Source organism: Rattus norvegicus, chromosome 18, assembly GCF_036323735.1.
Source record: "Rattus norvegicus strain BN/NHsdMcwi chromosome 18, GRCr8, whole genome shotgun sequence".
Lineage (NCBI taxonomy): Eukaryota > Metazoa > Chordata > Mammalia > Rodentia > Muridae > Rattus > Rattus norvegicus.
The window spans coordinates 77858199-77876829 of record NC_086036.1 but is presented as its reverse complement, the minus strand read 5'-3'; the positions used below and the strand labels follow the sequence as shown (position 1 = coordinate 77876829).

General features: G+C 43.5%; 1 long non-coding RNA gene across 2 annotated transcripts; it reads right to left on the bottom strand.

Annotated features, from left to right (window-relative positions):
• Positions 1-10539: 10539 nt before the first annotated feature.
• LOC102548851 (uncharacterized) lies at positions 10540-16659 on the bottom strand. 2 transcript variants are annotated; one of them, XR_361546.5, is made up of 3 exons: positions 16132-16659; positions 11102-11199; positions 10540-11007 (listed from the first exon to the last, which is right to left on the bottom strand). It is a non-coding gene; the product is annotated as an uncharacterized LOC102548851 (long non-coding RNA). The 2 variants fall into 2 exon arrangements; XR_005496251.2 differs by having other exon boundaries at positions 10540-11003; positions 16132-16649.
• Positions 16660-18631: the final 1972 nt, after the last annotated feature.

Genomic DNA, 18631 nt, shown 5'->3' with positions numbered 1-18631 from the left:
TGTTCCAGTGGCATCTGCTTTTCGGGTCTGAAATTCTCACATCCCTGAGTCCGAGACAAACTCCCTGCACAGTTTGTGCAGGTGCATTTAGATTTGTGTCAAAAAAATGACCATATGTATATATAATTTGACACTTTAGATGTGAGTGCTGTATTAAGGTTCCCAAGAGATCACTGACGGCATTTTGCTGGTGATAGTTCTGAGGGTGGGGAAACTGCTCCCAAACCATGTCCAAGGAGCACATGCTCCTTTTCCTACAGATCTGAGGGCTGTGGGGGGAGCTTCCTCTGGGTAACGTGTGAGGACAGCATCAACTGACACCTTTATCTTGATTTTCTATATTTTGTATCAATCTGTGCTGGGTAAAATCTGTACATGGTATGGTATTCTCTCCTTTGCTCTTGTCAACCTAAAAGAAGAGACACTTGAATAAGCTATGAACATAACATCAGTAGATGCTGACAAAATCCAACTGCCTTTCATGTCAAAAGTCTTGGAGAGACCAGGAATTCAGGGCACATCCCCAAACATAATGAAAGCAATATACAGCAAGCCAATAGCCAACATCAAATTACATGGAGAGACACTTGAAGCAGTCCCACTAAAATCGGTGACAAGACTGCCCACTCTCTCTCTGTCTATTCAATACTGTACTTGAAATTCTAGCTAGAGAAATAAGGCAGCTAAAGCAGATCAAAGGGATACAATTTGTAAAGGAAGAAGTCAAAGTATCACAATTTGAGGATATGATCGTGTACATAAGCAAGTCCCAAAATTCTACCAGAGAATTGCTACAGCTGATAAGCAACTTCAGCAAGATGGCTGGATATAAAATTAACTCAAACAAACCAGTAGGCCTCCTTTACACAAATGATAAATGTACTGAAAAAGGAAAAATTAGGGAAACAACACCCTTCACAATTTATAGATTTTTTTTGAAAAAAACTTAGAAGTGTTCTGATCATTTGATACAAATCTGAGAGTGCTGGCTAGAAGAAAGGCTTAAGAAGCGTGTTGGTTGTTTCCCTCATTACTGTGTCAAAATAAAGTGATACAGGGGAGGTGGGTTAATTTCATCTTTATAATTCAGGGATGCAGTCCTTCATCATGAGGAAGTTAGGGTAGCGGGAATGTAAAGTGGCTCTCTGTTGTATCCATGGTGAGGAAGCAAACAGAGATGAATTCTGGTGCTCAGGTCACTCCCTGTTCTTTAGGTGTTTATACATTCCAGCTTAGAAAATGGTGCTGCCCAGTGAGGGAACGTCTTCCCACTTACTCTAAATAATCCCGCATAGACATGCTGGCTTTTTAAAATCTAGCTTGGTCAGGTTGACAATCAATATAAGCCATCCCCGGAGGTATTTTTAGGAAGGGCAGAAGAGAGCATTAAGAAGCACCTATGGCAAGCTCTTGGGTCATCCTGTGTTTGGTACTAGGGAATGCTGGAGTTCTGGGGCTGAGCCCTCAGTCCAAACCTGCCCTTCCCCCCTCCAGTTCTTGTATATGTTTTCCAAGCACAGACAAATGTTTATTTCTTGCAGACTATTTCTCAGACCCCTTATCCTGGCCTAGAGTCTCAAAGGGTCATGGTGAGCCGCTCTAAATGTCATTTGTCACAGGTCTTTTCAGAGCCTTGCAGTTGACTTGCACTGTTTTCTAAGCACGATATCGAACTTGGCCACAGGCCTCCTCTGTGCTGCTCACAGCTACTGAGCTCAGGCCTGGGGCTGAGCACACAGGATGGGGTCTTCAGAACCTCAGTCTCAGGTGAATACCCAGTGAAACCTTTGTCTGTGTCTTCAAGGACAGCTTGTCACAGTTGTGGGATCCACACTGAGCTCTCACAGCTTTGGGTAACAGCAGTCATTTTATTGGTTCCAAGTGTCACTATTGATAGGGCTGGTGACAGACTAATGACCAATTAGGTGGAGCTTGCCGAAAACAAATCTGTGTCCTATTGTTTATCAAGGCTCAAACTGAGCCTTGACACGCGAGAAGGTATTGGCCCTATAATTATACCTACAGTCTTCCCTCTGCACTTACTTTAAAGATCGATACTTGGTTTTCAAAGTAAGTTTTCATATGGCATTTCCATACCTATGTTGTTGGGGTTGATTTCTGCCCTCAAGTCTGTAACCCATCCTCCCTCTTATCTCTCTGCCCCCTTTCCCACGTGCCCCTCTATTCCCTCTTGTACTTTTAATATTTTGTGCTTTCTATTATCTTCCTTATTCCACCCTGAAATCCTTTTTTAACTACTGACTATTGCCTACATTCACACACACACACAAGCACACAAGCACACATACACACAAGCACACATACACACACTCAACAATCAGATACCAAAACCTATGTGTGTGCATGTGTATGTGTGCACCCGTGTGCATGTGTGTGTGAAAGAGAGAGCGGGGGGAGAGAGAGAGAGAAAATATAGCATTTGTTTTTCTGAGCTGGGTTACTCAGTGCAGTGTTTTTCAGTTCCATCTATTCTCCTGCAAATTTCAGAATTTCAATTTTTCTTCCTGCTGGATAAAATGTGCAAAACACTCATTTTCATTATCTGGTTCGGCACTGGTGGACATCCAGGCTGATTCTGCTTCCTTGATACTTTGAAAAGACGTGCAACGAGCATGAATATGGGAATATCCCTGCAACGAGATGCTGAGCCTTGGTTTACACTCTCAGGAGCGTAGAGTCCCTTGGATGGATGCTCGCACGCGGTATAACTGGTCAGCAGGCACTAAGCCAGTAGTTACAGCACCTGCCACCCAGCCCAGACTTTGGCTCCAGGCACTTGCTCTGTCCTCTGACTAAGGACTCCCATCGTATCTCAACCTCAACCACAAGACTGTGGAAGACCTTACACTCCCTTCCTTGTGCCTTCCTGATTGACGGGCAGCAAGTTCTAACAGCAGGCATCTTCATTACCCATCCTCCAAGCTTGGCATGACACATCTGGGCTCCCTTCCCATGGGGTTTGGCAGCCTTCATGGCTTCCTCTGGACTTTTTCTCCAGTACTGTCACAATCTGCTTTCCTGTTCATCTGGACTGGGAGCCTTTCTTATTTCTTCCAGACATAAAGGTTAAGATCCTCAGAGGGAAACATTAATAAAGTAATTAATGTTCAAGAGAGGCCCAGAGTGGCAGGTTTGTGAAACACAAAAAGTACAAACTCTTTTCTAATCAAACAGCGAATTGGCGTGCTGGTGTCACATGTGCAGAAACACTTCTACCCTTCCTCCTGAGCTGAAGCTAGGTTGTGATGTGACCCAGTGTTCTTTAAACTGTGCTCTGGAATTACTGCCACAGGAAAGCTTATGTTTTGTTATTTCAAAAAGGAACGTGCCTTCGGTCAACCCGTCTCATCCGGAGCTTTACAACTAGAAAGGACATGTTTGTTCAAAGGACAGCAAATGCTGTGGGTTTCATGGTGGTTGTGCCTTCGAAACAATGTGCAGATCCTTCAGTGGTTTGGGCTGAGGGAGCCTACAGTTCCTTATCTGCTACCACAAAAGCCAATCAAACAAGTGGAACAACAGCAACACCACCACCAAACCAAAAACAAATCAGCCAATCAACTAACCAAAAAAATCGTTTCTTGAAATCAAGATTTAAATCAATTTTACTGCGCACTCTTCCTTGAATTCATGCAGACCGGCTACAGTCCGTGTCCTTTGCAGATTCAACAGCTGCTCACATGTCACTCAGCTCTGCTGGGATATTACCTACCGTGAGAAAAGTCTTAATTGAAAAATGCATCAGGCCTGGAGAGATTGAATAGTTGGAATATGAACATTTAATCTGCAGTTTTACATCAACTATCTCAAAACTGTAGCATCAGAAAGTAAAATGCTCTTGTCTTCAACTTTAATCAACTTGTCTTTATATACATAGCTGTATTAGTCAGCCTCTTGTTTTAATGAATTCCTGGAGGCATTTAATTTACACATAGAAAGGGTTATTTTGGCTCATGGTTGTTTCCAGCCTGAAGCTGGACGGTCCATTGCTTTATTTGGACTGGGGGTGGCGGAGGATAAATATCATGGAAGACAAATGTGTAGAACAAACTCCTCATTTCATGAGACAATAAAAAGTGAGCCAAGATGCAGTTGGTGTCCCACAGCTGCCTTCAAGGACGTGCTTGACAGACCTTCCCTCCTGCCAATGGTCTCTACTTCCCAATAACAACAACCCAGAGAACAGCCTAAGCCTTTACACAATGGTTCTCAACCGTCTTAATGCTGTGGCCCTTTAATACAGTTCCTCATGTTATGGTGACTCACAGCTGTAAAACTATCTTTGTTGCTACTTCAAGACTGCAAGTGCCAATGTTACGAACCATAATGCAAACATTTTTGGAGAATGAGGGTGATGAAGGGGTCACCACCCACTGATTGAGAACCACTGCTTTAGCACATGGGCACCTTGGGCTATACAGTCACCCTACAGTGCTGATCTTCCACTAGTATATCAATTTTTACCAGTTCATCCTAATTTTTAATCTATGGATCATCCTTTCATAGAATGCTGAACATGTTTCCATCATTTTCTACTTATATATCTAAGCATTTGATAGAGATTGTTCTTCGTCTAGAATCATTCTATTGTGTGAATGCTTTACTTTAGAACTATTTCTTTTGCTCAAGTGTAGCCGTGAATTGTTCTTAATTTTTTAAATAGATTTTTATAAGACTCTGTCTCTTAGGCTCTTTATCAATTATAGAAAATGCTGTAGAGAAAACTTTGAAATAGATACTGACAGCCCCTTCCCCAGCAGAACAGGTAACCATTGGGATCTCATCTGTGAAATTATCTTCATTGTATATAAATGCTAGCTTAGCTGGGTATTAAACTTTTCACCATAACTATGAAGAAATAACCGCTTCAGTTTGCTCTTGTTTGCTTTCATAGTTGCAATTAATTTCATAGAAAAAGAAGAACTGAGTACAGGTTACCTTGATGATGAATAGCTCTGGCTATTCATAGCATCATTATACATTGTGTATAATGATGACTTTGGAATACAGGCTCTGTGATAAATTCTGAGTAAAATTTGCCATGGCTTTGCTATTTAGATCACTGATGGCCACCTCCTGTTTTCTAGTAGCTAACACACATCACCTTGTCTATACCCAAAGTTATTTATGTTGCTTTTAGAGAAAGATTGGCTTTTAACCTCTTTTCTCCATATTATGCTTGTCATCTAAAGGAAATTTTAGATGACACCGTTAATTTTATGGAAGTGGCACAAACAACTATTGAGCAATCATTTCACAGCTCCCACGTGGATTGTTCCCATTTAAGATTGAGCTGAATCCATCTTGAAGTCAGTCTTAGGGCAGGTGCTGTTACCTGCCTATTTTACAGATGAAGGGGACGGGGGATCCTGAGGGATAGTTAGCCAGCAAGCTTGCTAGAACCTGGGATCCTAAGATCTCAGAGAAAGACTCTGCCTCAAACCAATCCAGGTGAGACTGGGGAGATGGCTCAGTAGACAAGAGTATTTGGTGCACAAGCATAATTTTGATACACAGTCCCTTTGTAGGAGGCCAGGTGTGGCTGTGAGTGCCTGCAATGGGCACCTCTGGATGGCACTGACACTGAAGATAAACAGAGTGCTGGGGCTGCTGGATATATAGGCCACCTGAAAAAATAAAGATTACAAAATGGCAAGTTCAACGTTCTATCAAAGACCCTGTCTCAAGAAGCCAAGGCAGAGAATAACAGAGCAGGACCCCACTGCCCTCCTATGGTCAAAACCAAAACCAGGATGAACAATTTCCAAAGAACAGCACCCAAGGGTCAACTCTAACCTCACACACATTCCCACAGGAGTGCATGCGCACACACACCCACAAGCCTTCTATAATGCATTTCCAACAGAGCTGAATTTCCTTTATCAGCTGCTTGGTGTTGACGGCGAATCTCTGGACAGCCCAGAGCCCCACGTGACCTTTCCTGAACCAAGTTTCCCCATCACATAGGACCTCCTGGACTGACCAAAGTCTTTGCAGACATCAAGTGTCCTGGCAGAAATGGGGGTCTAGGTCAGAAGCCACAGATTTCAAGACTAAATAGTGACCAATTGGACCCTTACAAGAAATGAAGGAAAATGCTGAAAGAGAGCCTTCGCTCAATGCAGCCAGTGTGTTTTGAAAAGAATATTAATTTTGCTTTTGCACAGTGGGAATGCAGACTGATCAAGGCAATAGGGCTGTGCAAGCACAACAAAGAACAGATTTGGCTGTTGGATTGAGTGAATTTGATTGATAGTAGCTTTACACTCATCTAACAGCTACATATATATTCAAATATTTCTTAACTTTTTATGTTCAGAGCGAATCCATTTTCCTTCAGCTTTATGAATATGAGATCAAATAAATACCAAAGGGAATTTGAAGCCATATTAAAACTGCAATTAAGTTAAGTCAAACTGCTCAGACCTCAGAGTGCAATGTGTGGATTCCATTTCCATTCTGTTTTCCAGGGTAGGGCTGGGGTTCTGAGTCTCAACCGAGCTCCTTCTGGGAGAAGGTCACAGGCAGGTTCAGAGACTGTGCTTTAATATCAAGAGGAGTAGCTGGCAAGTTAGTGAAGTTAGTTACAACAGGTAACAATAGTTACAATGTGCCTAGTAATGCACATCTTAGGCTTTCGTGGAAACTGACTATAAACCATGCACTGTTTCCATGGTGTTGAGATATCTCCTATTTCCAGCCATACTATCCATCACAAATATATAGAGTTCCTTTGTTTACAACTACATTGTTTGGTTAGAGCCTCAGGCCTGCAGGTTCTTAAGGGATGGTTAATATGTGACCCAGCAGGCCAACATAGGTCAGCATATCATTCTCCAACCCAGTATCGACTGAAATGAGGAAGATTAATCTTGTTGGCCAACTAGATAGATTGAGAATTCCCACATATGAGCTCCTAAATTAGATCAATAGAAGGGGAGAGATCCCCTCTAGATATGAGTGGCACCATTTCAGGGGCTGGGGCCCCAAGTGGAATAAAAAGAAAATGAGCAGGCGCCAGTTTCCATCTCTTTCTCTTCCTGACTGTGGATACAACGTGACCAGGTATCGCTTGTCCAGCTCTCCTGACTCATCACTGTCTCTTGTCTATCTCTGTTTCCTGGTTGTGGATACAATGTTTTCTGTCTCTTGTCCATCTCTTTCTCTCTTCCTCATTGTGGATACAATATGACCGGATATCTCTTGCCTTCCTGACAGTGGATACAGTGTGACCAGGTATCTCTGGTCTCTCTCTCTCTCTCTCTCTCTCTCTCTCTCTCTCCTCCTGCTGACTGTGGATACTATGTAGTCACCTGTCTCTTGCTTCCTTGCCTTTTCCATAGTGATGGACTATATCCTCAAACTGTGAGCCGAAATAAACCTTTCCTCAGGGTTTTTTATTATCCTAATAGTAGGAACGAATACAACAATCATGGTGGATGTTCTATCATAACTCTGGACTTCCTGTTCCTCATTTGGCCACTCACGTGGTCAGTTAAGCTTATTTTAGCAGGTGAATCCTTACGTCATGGCATTCATTAACTTCACACTGTGCAAGAAAATGCACTCCCTCAGTGGGTCCTATTGCTGTTGCTTCTTTTTAACCCTGTTGGTTAAAACAAAACAAAACACAAACATATATACACATGGGTTACCTGCCCATGAAGAAAAACCCATGCAGAATGTCAAATAAAGGTCATGAAATGTGTCCATCCGGATACTTCAAGGGCACAAACCCCACCTGTGGTATTTCTATTCTATCAACCTTGTGTGGAAGAAAGAACAATAGTGGTAAGAACTGAGTTCAGAAATGGAATGGAAATATGGAAATGGAGAAAAGTGACAGAGTAGACTTCATTAGTCTCAGAGGACACCACAGCTGAGGGTGAAGGAAGAGTGCAGAGTGCAGGGTCTCAGTTGTGTTTTGTAGTAATGTGGGAGTGGGGGAGCATGGCTTTGATAGTGATAGATTAGGGGCTCTGTTTTTCTACATAAGTTTTTTTTTTTCAGAACTACAAGGTGGGAGATAGGCCAGTGGTTTGTTCCTGGACAGAACCTTCCATAGTCTATGGGTATCAGACTGGCCTTGGCTTTAAGAGAATTTTCTTCACCAATAGCCTCATAATTTCTCCCAAGTCTTAGCTCTTGAACTGCCCTTGTAGGCTTGAGTCTGGAGTCATTAGTCACTAGGGGGAATTGAAGAGTGTATTAGGGCTCTTTAGAGAAACCGGCCAATAGAAGAAATACACATAAGGGGGAATTAATTAGATTGGCTTATACAATTTAATCTGGGTAGTCTATAATCATTGTCTGACATCAGATAGGCCAAAAAATCCAGTAGTTTCTCAGTCCACAAGGCTGGATATACCACCAGCCCCTATATGGCACCTGAGGCCTGGAGAATGCCTACAGAGCTACTGGCCTTTGGTTTATGTTGAAAGTTTGAAGCTGGGTCAACGTCATTCCTAACGTCAGAGAAGGAATGTGGTGGGAGCAGCAGTAGCAACAGCCTATGTAACAACAAGGATGAACTTACCAGTGAAAGCAAAGGAGGCAAAGGGCCAAACCCTTTCTTCTTCTGTCTCTTTATCTGTGCTGCCGTCTGAAGGTGTCAACTACATTTAGTGTGGGTTTTCCCACTTCAAGTAATCTGATCAAGAAAATTCCTCATAAAAGAGTGCACAGCTGACTTTTCGCTGATTCCAGATCCTGTTAGAATGACAGTCAAGATGAATAACCCCAAAGGGAAACAGTCAGTGCATGTGGAGATCCCAAGTTGCCTGGGGAAGAGGCACCCAAAGTGACTCGTACTAAAGGATGTGCACTATGCTGATGGGCAGATAAAGGAAGCCTGCTATGTTGAATGTAATAGCTTATTCATGTAGATCAATAAGAGTTGTTATAACATCTCTGTGGGATGAGCTCTCAACCCATCTCCTGTGGAACATTACATATACTACTGTGTGGCCTAGAAAGCCTCTTTCTTTATGGGAGATCTGAGTGTTCACTGCTTTAAAACCTTCAATTTCTACATTTGAGGGGTAGCAACACAAAGCCTTGTCTAACTCTAATACAGCCAGCTCCTCCTGGAAGAAGATAACCTAGGATCAGACAGTAGGATGTGGTTTGCATGATGAAAAAATAAAAGATATGTGTCTCAGAGCCATTTATTTCATGGCTCTAATAGTTTCCCTGGATAGTAGCATTTTGTGAACTTGCTGCATTTCATGAATGTACTGCCTGGTTTTGTCAACTCGACACAAGCTGGAATTGTCACAGAGAAAGAAGCCTCCCTTGAGGAAATGCCTCCATGAGATCCAGCTGTAAGGCATTTTCTCAATTTGTGACCGCAGGTGGGAGGATCCCCGTTTGTAGGTGGTGTCATCCCTGGGCTGGTAGTCCTAGGTTCTAAAAGAAAGCAAGCTGAGCAAGCCAGGAGAAGCAAGCCAGTAAGTGGCACCCTCCACATGACCTTTGCATCCGTTTCTGGCTCCAAGTTCCTGCCCTGTGTGGGTTCCTGTCCCAACTTCCTTTGGTGATGATCAGCAATGTGGAAATGTAAGCTGAATAAACCCTTTCCTCCCCAACTTGCTTCTTGGTCCTGATGTTTGTGCAGGAACAGACACCCTAAGACAATGAACTTGCTGTTCATCTTTTACTTTCTAGGTTTCTTGTTAGAATGATAGCTTAAGATGAAACACACTGGGGCAGGATTTTGGTGCAGTTTAGTCCTGATGTAACCCCACACAATTATCTTTCAGAAGACAGGGAGGAAGTGCGGTCAAAACACCCTCAAGCTAGTCCTTCATTCTTCAAATATATTAATCCTGTTTTTCTCCAAAAGTTCCCCTTTGGGCTAGACATCTTTATTCTTCATGATGCAATTGCTTGGGGGTAACCTAGCGGCAAAGAGGCTTAGTACTATCCTCCTGTTGAAGGGCCACTGCTGTGGAACTGAATAGGCAAGCCCACAGAAGGGGAGTCTTCATTGTTTGAGACTGGCCCTTTATTACAGAACATTCTAGAGAACTTTATGGGATGTGTGTGGAAGGGGAAGCCGTCATAGGAAGGGATACCCATGCCTAGTCACACTGACTAGTCAGAACTCCATTTGATGACAAGGATTTCTATGGATGTTGTTTTCTGGTCCCTTTCCTTGTCAGGCTGATGCCCTGGCCATGCAGTGTGCTGCTAGCTGCAGCCATCATCATGGAATTTCCAATGGAGCAGTAGAAAAGGTGTCCTCTGTCATTAGGACCAGACTTTGTTCATTCACCATTTCTTCAGAGTTGCTGAGCAGGAGAATCAATGCACTGAGCTGTCTGGTGTTAACAGTTCCTGTGTGTGCTTAACGGTTAATCTCTAGAAAGACACAATATTTATATAAGACATCTCACACATGTACAAACAATTCCCATACACAAAACTACACACTGAATCATACACACAGCACATACACTTACAGATGCACACTTATAGACACATTACATATGTATATACTCAGGAACACACAAAGCATTTAGTTTTGGGCTCATTTTATTTTAAAAATAGTCTAGTCTATATTGTTGTGAGGCTACTCCCTCCAAATTTCTAAATGCATGCACACACACACACACACACACACACACACACACACACACCCTCCTAGAGAGAGGAAGAAATAAAGAGCTCTCATAAGACACAGGACATTTCAAAAATTTACAGGGCTCAGGAAGCTCAGAAAGTTACAAGATCTGCAAGCTTCATCTCCAATGTTCTTTAGGGTTAACAGTCGCTGGGTAAAGGACTCTTCAGTGGAACTGCCTACACATTTGACAGGGAGCTCCAGGAACGCAGGTTTCCTAAATCCTTGCTCTGCTGGCAGGACCTTTGATGATGAAGCTGGCTTTGAGTTGCCTTGTCAAAGAGACAGTCTTTGAAGCATGTGGAGCAGCTCCCATGGCAGGAGCCTAGACACCTCTGATACTTTCTTCTACCACATTCTGTCTTGAAAACATCAAATAATACATTTTCTCATCATCCATGTAACTTTGAATTTCTGCAAAAACAGCTTGTATGGGGTCATTGAAAATATTCTCACCTTGTGAGGACAGCTAGAGTTCTCTCCTGGTTCATCTCTTTGTCTCAGATGCTCACTTCTCAGGCCTCCGTCCTGGCTCACCTGACAGGAACAACCCCCTTTTGAACAGAACAAACCCTGCTGATGACTTACAGCTGAAGCGTACACTCATAATCATCAAATTCCCCATCCATCATAACTTGACCTTTTTTCTGGCTATAGGCAGTAAGAATACAGATACCCCAAGGGTCAGAGGTCAAGGGGGTCAGAGGTCAAGGGTGGGTCAGAGGTCAAGGGGGGTCAGAGGTCAAGGAGGGTCAGGGGTCAAGGGGGTCAGAGGGCAAGAAAGTAGTTAGGGCATTGCTGTGGTTCTCTTGTTCAGTCAAGACAAAGCCTGGCACCCCAAAGCCCAAAGTGATCCTTCTTTCTGTACCCTACATTTTTTACACCCATTTTTACTTGCAAGTCTTTGCTCACTATCCATGCTTTACAAAGACACCAAAGTCTCCCAAAATTCAAGTTACTGATTTACACAGATGCTGTCACTCTCAGTGAAAGCACATCTTCCTCACCTTTTATGCCTTTAGACATCTGAAGTAATTCATTTATCCCATTAGCTACAATGCCTATCCATAAAAGCAGTGCTAACACCACAGAGAAGTCTGAGTGTTTGTGGTGTTCTCAGTTCCCATGGAAACAAGGCTCGACAGCTCCTTCTGGGGCCTTCTGCATGTGCCACCTATTCCTTTGAGGCAAAAAGATTTGTGATGAATTCAGATGCCAGGCCTGTAAAGTAGCAGTGCCGTGTGCCTCTGGCTGTGGGTGTGTTTCCCAGGATGGTGAGAAAGGAGAATTCAACCTCTGATTCAGGGTTCTACCTGTAACAAAACTGTCCTTAGTGACCGCTGTCTAATCTCTGCCCCTCATTCTAGAAGAAATCCAATGGTGTTAGTGACAGAAAATCTGACTATACTAATAGGTTGAGAGCAGTGCTCTAATGGGTGACTCTCTTCCTCCTCTGGGATGGAGGTTGAGTGAAACACTATGAGGGGTAACTTTCTTCTCCCTCTGGAGAGGAGTTTTTGTGGAGCAGTCAATAACCTATGTCTGAAATGTTTTCCCCTAAAAGTCTTCTAGACTTTGCTAATCAGCGTGAACCAGAGCAGCATATGAACTTGGTGCCCCCTTCGTACTTCCTGAGACATTACTGTGAATTGTCTTGTCACCAGTGCAAATTGTCATGGGTCACAAGGTGAGAACAGTCACCCTAGAGACAGTCCTCTCAGACTTTGAGCCCTCTAGTCATGGATAACCTTTCGTGGTGGCTGAGAGCATTCATTAGCTGCTTTAGTGAGCTTTGTTGTAGTTTCCACAGATGTCGCTGCTAATACAGGTTTCTTTAGTATCTGGACACCATAGAACATAAGACATGGTTAAACCTGAAAACCTGTCACAGAGAGTCAAAGTTGATCAGTAAGTAGAGTCTTCAGACTATATTCTGCCTCATGTAGCAAATGGCTTTCAGTCAATCAATAGTTGTCTTGTATTTGAACCTTATTCTGATCAAAGAAAAATTCCAAATATTGTGGGGTAGAGAAAATTAAGTGCTGATGCTGCTTTCAACAATAGACATAGGGCTGTTTCCAAAGGTGTAGAAGCTCTAGAACAAAGGTCAGGTCCTCCCAGGATGGCACAGGGCTGAGATGTGGACATGCACCCAGCCACAAAGGGGCCTCACAGTCTAACAAGGATGCGATGCCTACACAAGCCACTAGAAGTTCTTGGTTGATGCTTTCAATTGTACTGTCAGCCATGATAATAAATCATTTAAATTTTTAGTACGTTTACATTTTTGAGACATTGTATGAGTAAAATCATAAGCAAAGACCACATGCAGTAGGCAAAGGTCTTTGACTTCCAGATAGTAGATGAGTTAATGAAAAAAAAACATTTTAAATGCTGTCTTGGAGAGGACAGGTTGTCACACTTACAAATTCACTAAAGATATCATTGCCCCCAAAAGATCGAGCCAGCGAGATCACTTGATATTCTAAAAGGCGGAACCAGTTGGATTTAGTGGGTTACAAAAGAAAGATTAAGAGGCCATGAGTGTTGGAAGGGGACATAGGACACATTGGGGTTATCAGGGGATGAGGAGGAGGACTTGAGGATGATTACGACCAGACAGTTGTGTATATGCATTAAAAAGTCAAAGAAAAAATAAGGCATTCTGAAAATAATAACGTCTGTGTAAGCTGGTTCTGTGTGTCAACTTGACCAAGCTGGAGTTGTCACAGAGAAAGGAGCCTCCCTTGAGGAAACTCCTCCTTAGACCCAGCTGTAAGGCATTTTCTCAGTTAATGATCAAGAATGGGAGGGCCCAGCCCATTGTGGGTGGTGCCACCCCTGGGCTGGTAGTCCTGGGTTCTATAAGAGAGCAAGCTGAGCAAGCCAGGGGACGCAAGCCAGTAAGTAACATCCCTCCATGGCCTCTGCATCAGCTCCTGCTTCCTGACCTGCTTGAGTTCCAGTCCTGACTTCCTTTGTTGATGAACAGCAATGTGGAAGTGTAAGCTGAATAAACCCTTTCCTCCCCAACCTGCTTCTTGGTCATGATGTTTGAGTAGGAATAGAAACCCTGACTAAGACACCATCCTTTCAAGGAACACAAAGAACCAGTTAGACAGAGTAGAAGGCAGGGTTCTGATCCTCAGGGATCAGAACTGCTCTAGAGACTGCACAAAAATGTCAGAGTTGTCTTCTGTTATTTCCCTAAAAACCCTCTTGAGGTTGGTTGGGAACAGCATTGAGTCTGTAAGTCACCCTGGGTAGAAAGGAGGTTTTAACACTGTGTCTTCTCTTCCATGCGCGTGCCCTTCTGAAACTTGACGTCACTGTGTATTTTGATTCCAGAGTGTACTGCAAGATTTACAATAACTGAAAACTTGTGGTCATGGCATAGTAGGATATACACAGACCAATGTAATAAAAGAGAAAGGCTGAAGATAACCCCAAATGTATATCATCAACAGGGTACGGTAATACCTGATGCAGAGAGAATGGTCTCCTCATTGACTGCTCTAGGAAGTTGGATATCAGAATGAAAGCTAGCCTTTATCTTACACTACTAAAAAGAAGTGAATCATGCACTTCAGACCTCCAACCATACATAAAACTCTTAGGAGAACACAGGCAAAGCCTCCATTTACCTCAGCAATGACTTACTAGACTTCACACCCAAATCACAGGTTCCAAAATCCACAACAGACAGCAGACAGGCAGGGCTACAGCAAAACAAAAACAAACAAACAAACAAACAAACAAACAAACAAAACAAGTCCCAAAAGACGATGCTGTGAGTGAAGGAGACAGCAGAAGCTAGAGGCCTGATTAAAAACTAGGGGGGAGTAGGGGTCTTGAATAGTTACATTTTCAAAGAAGATATACAAAAGCCAGAGAGTGTTTAAGCAGCTTGCTTTTACTGAAGAGAGAAGCTGAGGCAAGATCATCACGAGACAGGGCCATCCTGGACTATACTGTCAATTCCAGAGAAGTCTGGGACACAGAATGAAACTATGTCTCAAACACTGAAAGAAAAGAAGATATCATTGTTCCAAAGAGAAGGAAAGGGTTCAATTTTGTAACTGAAAGAAAAAAGAAATTGAACCCATTCTAAGATGACCCCTGGGAACGCAGTAATTTTGTAATTTTATGTTAAGTAGACTATCTGCACCTAACCTGAGTTTTCTTTTTACTTTTTAAAGGTTGAGACATTTTGAAGTCCCCAAAACAGACATTTAAATCCACTTCAGAGAACGAAAACCGGAACATGTGTTTTACTGCATTGAACTTCCAAGTGAACTCATGACAGATAAGACTTAATAGTTCTGTCTAAATGGGATAACACTATCTTAGGAAGACCTGTGACCCCATGGCCCCCGGGGGCAGCCATGTGCCCTTCCAATTGCTGAATGATGCGGGCCAATTGTGTGTCAGCACTTGTCCTCCCAAGAGAAGTCATTTCCCTGGATAAAAGCAATATGACCTTCCTCTACTAAACTGGCTAGGACCTAAAAAGCCCATTTGATGCTCTTGTTGCTGAAGCAGAGACTCCGGTTGCTAGGCATGGGCTGTTGCCATGGAGTCTAGTCCAAAGTCTCTCCTGGTTACTCAGTTAAACATCTGTCTTCAGTTAACACCGTGAGACCACATCTGACACCAGGCATCACAGCTTTGCTCTGGACAAAGACCTCCAGTATTTCTGTCCTCTGATTATGTTTTCCTCTCTCTTTCACTCTGGGGTTCTTGGTTAATTAAGAGCCAATAGTTGGATCGCATAGGGGGAGTGCCATCATTTCAACTACACGTTTAAAACATTGTACTTTCTAGATGGCTGGCTTCATAAAATCTCACCATCTTCCTAACAAGTCCATCTGTGTGTGTGTGTGTGTGTGTGTGTGTGCTTTAAACATTTATTTTGCCTTATCTTTTTAAGGTTTATTTTTAAATTATAAGTTTGCGTGTATGTTTGGGTTTGCATTGAACTTGTACGCAAGGTGATCCGGGAAGTCAGGGGATGACATTGGATTTTCTGGAGCTGGAGTTGCAATGTTTGTGGGTTGCTGGGCATGGGTGCTGGGAACTGAACTTAGGTCAATGTGTGTTCTTAACCACTGAGCCATCTCTACGGCCTTCTTTTTGGTACATGCCTATACTACATAGTGTTCGACACAGGGTTCATTCCTAGCTCCTTAATATTTATTATGTTTTTTTGATGAAAATATTCAGACACCTTTCTCATAGTTTTTGGGAAATAACATTCATTATCCAGTTATCTTAATAGGGTAGCAGCCGTAGCAATGCTGTACACAGGCCTGTTGAAATGGATAGAGTTCCTCTTAGACAGGCCTCTCCTGGGTGTGGGGAAATCCTATGTCTCTCCAAGTCTAACTCCTTCTCCTTTTCAACTGTAACCTAGCACCCAGTTTCTAGTCTTTCCCTTTTCCCAGCCCTCTCTGTCCCCAGTCTCTGTGACCCCTTCCTTCTGTCACCTGCGGTGAGGTTGGCACTTTCAGGTCCCACAGGTCAGTTAGAGGATGAGCAGCTTCTGCGCACGATGTATTTCACTTAACATGGTGACGCTTAGTTCTCCCCGTGTGGTTGAAAATGGCAAGTCTGTGTTCCTGTCGGGACCCGCCCACAGTCCGCGGTGAGTGTGTGCACATCAGTGCTTCTTCATCCGCGTGCCAGCAGACATCTCCGCTGTTTCTCCCACGTAGCTTATGTGCCCAGTGCTGCAGTAAACACCAGGGTGCAACTGTCTCTTCAGCAGAACAATTTTACTTCCCTTGCACAGCAGAATCATGTCGTGGTCTATTCCTTTTTGTTCAGGGACCTCCATACTGTTTCATAGTTGCTGGGTTAAGTTAAATTCTCAGCAACGGAGTACAGTTGGTGATGTCATTCAAAATGGAATGAAAAAATAGCTCGCTGTGGTTTTGACACACATTTCCCTGGTGATTAGGGATACTAAGCCTATATTTATGCACCTGCTTGTTGCGGTCAGATTAAAAAGGAACGTTTTCTAACGGTTCCGAGAGCTCGCTCCGGCTGCTACTCTACCACGTGGTCCACAAGACGCCCTTCCCCGGCCGTCTCCCTTTTAGCTACCCTCTCTGTGTGGTCCCCTAGGCCGTAGTTAACACCCCTCCCCCTCCACACACACACATCTCGTTCTGCAGAGCCCGCCGTGTTCTCACTCCTAGTGGGATCCGCATGCTCCAACTGCCTCTCAGCCATTTCTTTCACACACCGTCCTCTTTAGCCTGGTAAATCAAAGTTTCAGAAACTCGTGATTTAACAATTAGATTTATATGTTACATACTCAATCCACAATACATCCATAGAATAAATTCACTGCCAATTAATAAAGATAGAAACCGCCCACCTAGACAAAATAAAATTGACCTAGACAACTTGGATCGGAATCATCGTCCTCCATCCTGATTCCTCCCCCTCCTAGTCCTTTCCCCGCCTACCCTTCCTTCTCATCCAATGGTAGGCTTTGGCTTATCCTGGAGCCGCCTTGCTGCATAATGACATCATCCTACACCTGCTAGCCAATTTTAACTACAAAAAAAAGTTTATTAGGTTTCTGGCCCATTTTTAACAGAATTATTGTTATTATTTTCCTATTTGACTGAGCTCCTTATAGATTCTGGATAGTGACCCCTTACCAGAAGGAACCTGCAAGGCTCTCCCAGTCTGCCGGATGGTTCTTGATCACCTTGGTCATTTTCTTTGCAGTGTAAAACATTTTCATTTTGATGCAATTCCACTTGTTACCTTCGCTTTTGTTTCCTGTGCCTTTGAGGCTGTATACATTTTCCCCAGTCTATGTTCTGAACAATTTCCCATGTTCTCTTCTGTAGTTTCAATACAGAAGCCTTTAAGGAGCTCACAGACTCCTTTAAGTTGTTTTCAGACAACTTGTGTAACTGTTAAAACATGCGTCTTGCTTTCAGTCCCACACACACATCCCCAATTTCTGCAACACTGTTTATTGAAGACTGTCATCGTAATGCAAACTCAAACGAACTTTGTCAAAAGCTCGGTGACTGGACTTATGTGGCTATTATGTTTTGACCATTGGGTCAAATGTCCAGTCTTGAGCCAACACTATTCTGCTTTGACTGTTATAGCTTTGTGTGACGTGCTTTGAAACCAGGCAGTGAAACACTCCTATTGAAGTGGAAACTTAAGAGTTCTTTGGAGAGTCCATTGTGTTGGATGGTGTTCTGCTGGGGCAAACACGTGAAGGAGTGTTTTCCTGAAGTGGACACAGGTGAAAGGCTAAGGCAGACTCGTGAAGGAGTGTTTCACTGAAGCAGACACAGGAGAGAGGATGTTCTGCTAAAGCAAGCACGTGACAGGACACGTGATGAGGGATTCTTTGCTAACAACACTTGTGTATTGGTCCACTTTACACTGCATAGTTGAGCTGCATTTGTTGGTACTCTGAGGACAGGAGGTGATTGGATGCACGTGCTTAGGTAAGACCTGTGCTGAAGCACGGCACATGGAGGACATGAGGGTATAAATAGGACTCGACAGAGCGACAGAAACAGAGCTTGTCTTGCTGATACAGCTATTCATGTAACTCTTGTGGGTCTCTCATCTTTGCTGATCTTCACTTCCCTGAGAGAGGCACAGCCGAGAACTTCTCCTGGTGTCCCTGCTGGTCCCTCCTGTTGACTTGAGCCTAGCTGAGGCCCGGTTGTCTCTGCTAGGTCATGCCACCACTGCTGCCAACCTGACTCTACCGAACTGGACTGCTGGTGCATCCGTGAAGTGTTTGTGAGTGGATTCAGCTGCTGCTGCTGCCTGCTGGCCTGTGAACTGACAGGTACCTGATTTCCAGACAGCACAGAAGGGAGGTGCTCCAGGGAGCCTTTCTAAGCAGGTTCACTTTCCCTGTAGCCTTTCTTTCCCACCATCTCTGGTGGGTGGAGGGAGGCTAAAGCGTTTAAGAACTGTCATTAAAATCAAGGT